Here is an 8,546-nt window from a genome sequence, read left to right as displayed (position 1 = left end):
CTGATTGATGGTGACATTAAAATGATTTAGCACCTCCACTATTAAGGGGTGTAGAGGGAGACGCAGGCCAGCCTCGAGCTGTTCCTGGAAGATAACTATATCATTGGGACCATGCTCCCAAGGGAAGTTGCCAGTGGGGAGGCTGTAGACCAGGTCCCCAGGGAGGTGAAAATAGCGGATTAGAGACCTAAGTCTCTCCACCGTCATGGAGGAAGGACCGAAAGTGTCAGGCTCCCTCCCCTGGGAAGTAGATGCTACATCGCCGGAGGTCTCCCGAGCCTCTGGGACTTGCTCCCAAGCTCCCCCCGAGCTTGAGGGAGCATCGTTGTCCTGGTTACCGCCCTGGTGGTAGGTATGGTATGGGTACCCAGACATGGTTGACAATGATTGGAACTCACCAAAAAAGACGAAACAAAGTAAACTGAGGAACTCGGGCAGACTAGATGAATGCACGACCTCAGAATCCGAAGGCAGCAAGATTGCATGAAAGGAAATGAGGCCCAGGGGGTCCTCCTATTTATAGTCCCTGTACTTTCGAATCAATGGCCCAGATCGAAGCATATCTGACAGTTCGCTGTCAAGCTAACCGCACGCCTTTTGAAACTGAAATGTGACTGGTTGCACGTATCCCATGATTGGAGTAATGATGGCTGCACGACGTCCGGAGTTAAGAGCCGCTTCAGCACGTTTTTGGTATTCAAAAAGTCAGAAAATCCCTTGATTCCCGCGTAGGCATTTAATATGAGTAGTCAATCAAATTTGAATTTTGGTCAAATCAATCCATCACACTCCATGAACTCCTTGCGCTAAGAAAACACTCTTAGCTCGAGGAGTGGGGGGCAATTGATGGAGGATAATTTGACCCGACCTACTGAGATGATGACACGTGGACCTGACTCAGCACGAGCAACAGCTCAGCAGCCTGGCTTGACTGCGACCAAGTAACGAGTCTGTAGAACAGCTCGCTACATCATAGCTCTCTATAGGGGGAGCTCGCTACAACGCGAGCTCCAGATCCCCCGAGCTATTGAGAAGGGAATACTCCAAGATTATTTCAGCTCGTGAGCTAGGGAAACTAGTTCTCTCCAGCACCTGGGCAGAAGAACTGCCCCAAAGACCAACCTTGATAAGGGTCACCTCGAAGTACCCCTAAGAGCTTGCTACAAAGTAGCTCGTTGCAAGGATAGCCCGCTACGAAGTAACTTGCGACTGTGATGCGACGCTCTCAAGAAGCTTCCATCTTACAAGACCGTACTCGTCAGACTGTGCCACGTCTCTCGACTGACGGCGCAGTCCCTGCCCGATTGACAGTCTGCCCCACGTCTCTTGACAGATGGTGGCGTGCCTGTCCCTTCGAAGACGTGTCACTCAGCCAAGCGGGTAATACATTGTAACGATCACCTGCGCAGCCCTAACAGGTAACGACTGCGACAGGAGCCCAGTGGCGGTTACGCCTAATTTGACAAGAATGCTCCTATAAAAGCCCTTTAAGCAGAGAGACTCTCTTGCTCGAATTAGATCTGAACTTGCACTCTTACTTGCTCACGAGCTAATCTCGAGACATAGTGATCTAGCGCGATCTACGCTCTTAGCCTTTTATACTCTCTCTTCTTCCTCCCCAGCGTTCTAACTTAAGCTTCGGAGTATTCCCGCCGGGCAAAATTCCGGGAATCTTTCTTCTTCATCTTCTCAGGTGCCGTTCGTTGCCAATAAGAAACCAGTTAGCAACCAGCTAGGAGTGCCCGAATTATACCACATCAAATTTTACCTAATTTCAAACCGACACAAACCTGACCTTTGTATAATATTTTCAGTAAATTTATTATAATCTAGTCATTTGGTCAGACCTATTATCTCGAAAACCAATCGATTCGATTTCGAATCTAAAATTGCAGACATAGAGAGAGGGTGATTCCAATTCCTTAATATTTCTTAGCGGATCAGTTTGAGTTATACCCAGACTCAACATTCACCCTACTTTGCACTCACCCCTATAATACATCTGTAATGTAATATATAATAATTAAAAAATAAAGATATAAATTAAGATTATATAATTACTTACATCAAAATCAAGGCATGTATATATGCCAAACTGCCAATTTTTATAACTTTGAAAAATAAATATCTCTTTAAATTTTGTCGTTTTGCAATGTAAGATCACTAGTGATCAAAATGTTACCACACTTACAAGCAATTGCATTGGACCCGAACTTCGATGGGACAATTTTTTTCCTTTTGGCTCAGTTTGCAAGGTGTACAAATGCAAATTCTTTGATTTTGAGATACAGAGGACAATTTTGTTTTACTGCTCTTTGATTTGAGCTGCAAGAAGGAAAAGTGAGGCTCAGTTTGAAAGGAATACAAATTCAAATATGTAGAATGCAAAACATCATATTTTGTATTATTTTATATGTATTTGAACCGTATATTATTTACATTTGTAAATTTTCCTTAGAAGCTCTCTGTAATTCTATGCATCAACCCACTATTTTTGTAAAAGACTTATTCCCAAGTTTAAATTAAATATTTAAGTAAGAAACATGGATTACCATTCCATTTGATCAGACCTCTTTTTGGGTTCTTTAATTGTCGTACATGACAGCAAAGCACCAAAGAGATTATGGCTTTAAAACCAATAATTCAATAGGACATTTTAATTTGATTTTTGGAATTCGAAGATGAATATTTAATTTTAAATCATTTACTAGGGACCCAATCCGTGCGATTCACGTGATTTATTAATTTTAACTAAATAATAGAAACATATATCCAATTCGTACGATTCATGTGATTTATTAATTTTAGCTAAATAATAGAAACATATAAGAGTATACAATTATCTGCATAACACTTAAGTTGGTTAGTTTTCTAGTATTTTCATTTGACTTTGATTCAACAATTTCCTAATTCGACCAGATTGGATCAGTTTTACGTTGGCCATTTGTAAACTGACCAAAATTGAATAACTCGATCATAAATATGTATTAATATTTTATATTTTAAATATAATTTTTAATACGGGAAAGTGAAAAAATTCCTATATTTCTTAGTCTAAAATATTTTATATCATAAATTTAATTTTTATAAGTTATTTTTTAATAATGCTATTGTAATTTTCTAAATTTAAACTTAATTTTTAAATTTATTTTTTTACGTTTATATCTTTTGAACTAACCAACCAAATTGAAAATCTCTCAAACCGATACAACCTAAGTTGGTCGGTTTTCATTAATGGGGAGTTGGCCAACTCCCCAACCTAACCAAGTCAATTTGGTTGGCCAAACAGCCTACAACTGAACCGAACCAACCCGTGAACACTTGCAATTTCAACTAAACTAATAGTCTAATCTCTAATAAATAACGATAGTTTAATCTTCAGTAATTATTGAAAAATTATAACAAAAATACATAATTATTGAAAATATGTTGAAAATGAAAATACAATAAATATAAAAATTACGAAGTACAATAAACACTAAAATTATATTAAATTAATCAATAAATAGTGTAATCTCAAATAATAGTTTAATCTAATAAATATTAATCAATAAATTATAACAAAAATACAATTAATACAATCAATTAAGGGGGTGTTCTATAGCGTAGATGAGAAATTGGGTAGTGTTTATTATACACCGTTGACAAACAAACCACACCCCAACAAGGTTGTTCTACACCGTGGACAAAAATGTGTGGACTGATACATACCACACCTCCATGGGCGCTCTACAAGGTGTTGCATATTTCAATCTCCACATTGTATTTGATTCCATGCATGTCAACTCTAACATTTGAGATAATCTATGTTGTTAATCATTGAAAAACAATATGTTATTTTTTGTAATATACACAATAGAAAAATATTAGTAAATTGCTAAGGATTTTAATAATTAATAAAAATAATATTAGTAATAATCAATAATATTAAATAGCAAATAATGATATTAATATTAATTAAAAATGAGTAGTAATATTAATGATAATTGATAATCTTAAAACAATTTTAATAATATTTAATAATAATTAATAATACCAATAACAATTAATATTAATAAAAGTAATATTTGAAACTTAATAATTAATAAAATAATATTAATATTAATTAATAAACATAAGTAGCAATGGCGAGTGGTTCAAACAGAGAAGAGTAATATAGCATGAGAATAAAATAAGGATGAATACTTACTAGTTACCATCGACGATCCGATGCAGCGGTGGTTGGAGGAGTGGCAAATGGTTCAAACTAGGTTTGTTAGTAATACTCGAAAATCCAAGGCCTGATCTTACATCCGATTCGACTATCTCATATTCAAATGATGCATTTATGTAATCGGGTCAGATTCGGATGTTACAATCTACATCCAATTAATAATCGGATTGGATTCGGATTTGACCCCATCCGATCCGATTAAAATATGAAACCAATTATTATAATATTTATTAATTATACAAATTTTGTATAATTATATTTAAAATTATAAAAATATATTCTATATATTATATTATATATGAATTTATATTAATAATTTAGGATGTTATATTTATATCAATTATTATATATAAAAGTTGAAAAATAAATAAATTTGATTTTTCAGATATTTTAGAAAAATTATAGTAGAGTCAAATTAAATCCGAATCCGATTTGAGTATGCTAGCATTTGAATTCGAATCTAAGCTAATTGGATTCAGATGTAGGATCGGATTGAATGTGGGTTTTGTTGCATCAGATCCGAGTCCGATCCGATTACAACCATAGTTCAAATAAGGAAGAATAGCAATGGCGAGTAGAGAAGACTAACAATGGCGTTCTCAAAATGAAGTGTTGCAACGGTAAAAAGAAAAGATGTCTTATACCAGGGTTAAACATCCATGCGAAGTATGTATCGCTATTCCATATGCAAAATGGTGTGGTGTAGATGCTTCCACGAGATAAACCCGTGGATGGGAAAATGGACTATGGTGTGGACCAATCCACGAGATAGTGTGGATCAATCTACACTACAGCCAACCAAACGCATGGCATAAAGGTGGTGTGGATTGAAACTGAATATATCATGGCCAATCCACACCACCTAAATTTAAAAGTTCAATAATAGTAGCTTAATCTCCAAAATTATTGAATTTTTTCTGTTAAATAACAAAAACAAAAATAGATTTATACATAAATTATTGAAAATTTATTTTCTAGATAAATATATAATAAATATAGATTAAGATTTTAAAATTATTATTAATAAATATTAGTTTTCTTGAAAGCTATTTTCTAGAATTATTATTTGATATAAGTGAAATTAGGTATTTACAATATTATTTAGTTATTTAAATAATATCATTATTTAAATTTTAAAGTTTTAATTATTTTTTGAATTTAATAAGCCATAGAATTATAATTTATACTATTAATTTCGTCATTAATTTTGTAAAATGTTAAATTATTATTATTAAATATTTTTTTATTTAAAATAATTAGTTAGTTAATATATAAATAATATATAAAGTATATAAAATATTTAATAATTTTTTATTTAAGATATTTAGTTATTAAAATATTTAAATAATATTTATTTTTTATGTTAAATTTTTATTATTTGAATAACATTTAAATTGACTGATCTAGAAAATCATAATTTATATTGTTAGTACATAATTTCTTGATGAATTTTGTAAAAATATAAAATTATGTATAATATGAATATTATTAAATCTATTATACTTTTTTGTGTTTTAATAAATATTTCAAAGTTTTTATATAATTTTATTTAAATATTTAAATAATTTCTAAATAGGAATTAGAGATAATTTTGGAGAGAAACGCTCTATTAAATTAGAGATAATTTAAGAGATAAATAGGAATTAGAGATAATTTAGGAGAAAGTGGATGATAGTGGGGGTAGTAGTTTAGGAGAAATTTTAAGAGACGAGATTATTTAGATTATTAGTAACGTGTAGAAGAGAGAGAGATTTTAGGTAACTTTTATGAGAAAGGAGAGCATGTCATTGGTTGTTTCAAAAATGATATGGAATAAAAAATAAAAAATTCAAAAAAGGGAGAAAATTCCTATACTTCATTCTTTTAATATATATACTAGTGGGGCCCTGTGCGATGCACAGGATGGGGCACTCCTCCCTATCCTTCGCTCCCATAGTCAAGACACTCTACCCCATCCCCTCCCCATCCCCGTGGTGGTGGGGTAGGTTTGAGGTGAGGCACCCATTCCCTATCATGGATGGGGAATCCCCAAATTTTCCCCACCTAAGGCAACCACCTAAAAATAATCTAATTTGTGGATATTTTACAAATAGGACTATGTGAATTTGGGGGTAGTTTAGGAATTGGATTATGAAAATTTGGGGTTATTTTATAAATGCAATTGTAGGATCCTAGGATTATAATAAGAATATACGGAAAAACTTGGAGATATTTTAAAAATCAATCTTAAATCTATTGTTATTTTACTAATTTACCATTAGGTTTGGGGAATTATATGCAAACCCCGTCCCTTCCCTATCATTGATTTGGAGAAAAAATATTTTCCTTATCCCCACCCTATCTCTTCTCCATCACTATTTAAAATTTGAAAAAACTTGCCCCATTCGAGGTGGGGCAGGGTAGGGCCCTAGTTTTATAGGGAAAATTTCTATCCCTACAATTCTAAAAATTTTCTATAACTAATTAACTAATAGTAAAATAAATAACAATAAATTACAATATTTTATGATAATTTCAAAAAATTATTGAAATTATTGTTGATTAGTAAAAATGTATAATAAATTAGTTATTTACAATAACAATAAATTAATGTGAATTAATGTAATTTATTTACTTTTGGAGACTAAATTATTTACTATTAATCAAAGTGATGTAATTATAGTAAATTAATGTAATTATGGTAAATTAACCAATGGTTAGTTTTCACTAATAGTTGGTCAGTTTCGAGTGACCAACTCCCTAACCTGACCAGATTAGTTTGGCTAGCCAAACAATCTCCAACCAAACTGAATTGCCTCGTAAACACTCCTAATTTCAGCTAAATTAATAATCTAATCTCTAACAAATAACAGTAGTTTAATCTCCAATAATTATTAAAAATTTATTGTGAAAATACACAATTACAAAAAAAATATTTATAAAGAAAATACAATAAATCTACTTCCACTATTTCAATAATATTTATTTATATTTTTTATTCTTATTAAAGTTACTACAAAATTTTGTTATTTAATCTATTTTTTTTTGTTTTCTAAATAATGTTTAAAATATGATTTAGTATTCAATTTTTTTATATTGAAAACATTTAAAATTTATTTAAAAATAGTATAGGGATGGGGAAGAGAGGTGGGGATGGGGTAAATATTTTTGCTCCAAATCAGGGACGGAGAAAGGACGGAGTTTGCATATAATTCCCCAAACCTAATGATAAATTAGTAAAATATTAGTAGATTTAGGGCCTGTTTAATGCCACTAAAGACTAATCACTGAAGACCAGTCATACCACTTCAATGATAAAGTGGTCGTTTGGCTCCTCTTATTGCCGAACAGAGTCAGGGCCTGACTGATAGTATGATCCAGATGGTCAACTATTATATTTTCTTGACCGTAAGAAAATTTTTACCTTTTACGTTTATTTAAGCGTAGGGACCCATTGGACCCACAGCCCCACGTTAACTATTTTTGCTCATATTTCTTCAGTGCTCGATCGATTAGAAACATTCAAGGACCTTCTGCTACATTGGAGGAGATGTGATACACTACTACCAAAGGATAACCTGCCCTCAGATCCCCATTATATTATTTGCGAGAGTGATTTTGAAGAGGTAAGTTGTTTTTCCTCTTCTAACATTGTTACTATTAATCATTATAACAATTTTAATATTATTTCTTTATTGAATTACAAATAGTTAGAAATTAATTAATATTTAATTATTATTAATTAATCATAATTAATGATTATCATTAATTATTAATTATTAATTAAATATTAATTACTAATTATTACAATAATTCTTACTAATCATTAATTTATAATAATTATTTATATGGTTAGTAATTAATATTTAATAAATAATAATTAATTCACAATTATTATTTATTAATTTTTATAATAATGAGTATTATTTACAATTTAAATATTCATTAATTATTAATTATTAGTTGCTAATTATTATGATTATTATTATAACTTACTAATTAAAAACTAAAAATTGGTAATTATTATTCATTAATTTATAATTATTCATTATTATAATCAATAATATTAAATATTAATTAATTATTAATCATTATAAAAATTTTTAATATTATTTTTTTATTGAATTACAAAAAGTTAAAAATTAATTAATTATGAATAATGAATAATTAATTATAATTATTTAATATGAATTATTGTCACTAACTATTAACAATTAATAATTAATAATTAATAATTATTATAATTATTAATAATAAATTAATAAAAGTTCATAGTCAATTATCTAATCATAATTAATAATGTTTATTATTATTTTTAATTTTTATTTAATTATTATAATAACTAGTATTAGTA

The sequence above is a fragment of the Nelumbo nucifera genome, chromosome 3 (genome assembly GCF_055504915.1).
Source record: "Nelumbo nucifera cultivar China Antique chromosome 3, China Antique-T2T, whole genome shotgun sequence".
Taxonomy (NCBI): domain Eukaryota; kingdom Viridiplantae; phylum Streptophyta; class Magnoliopsida; order Proteales; family Nelumbonaceae; genus Nelumbo; species Nelumbo nucifera.
This window is presented reverse-complemented; position numbering follows the sequence as displayed.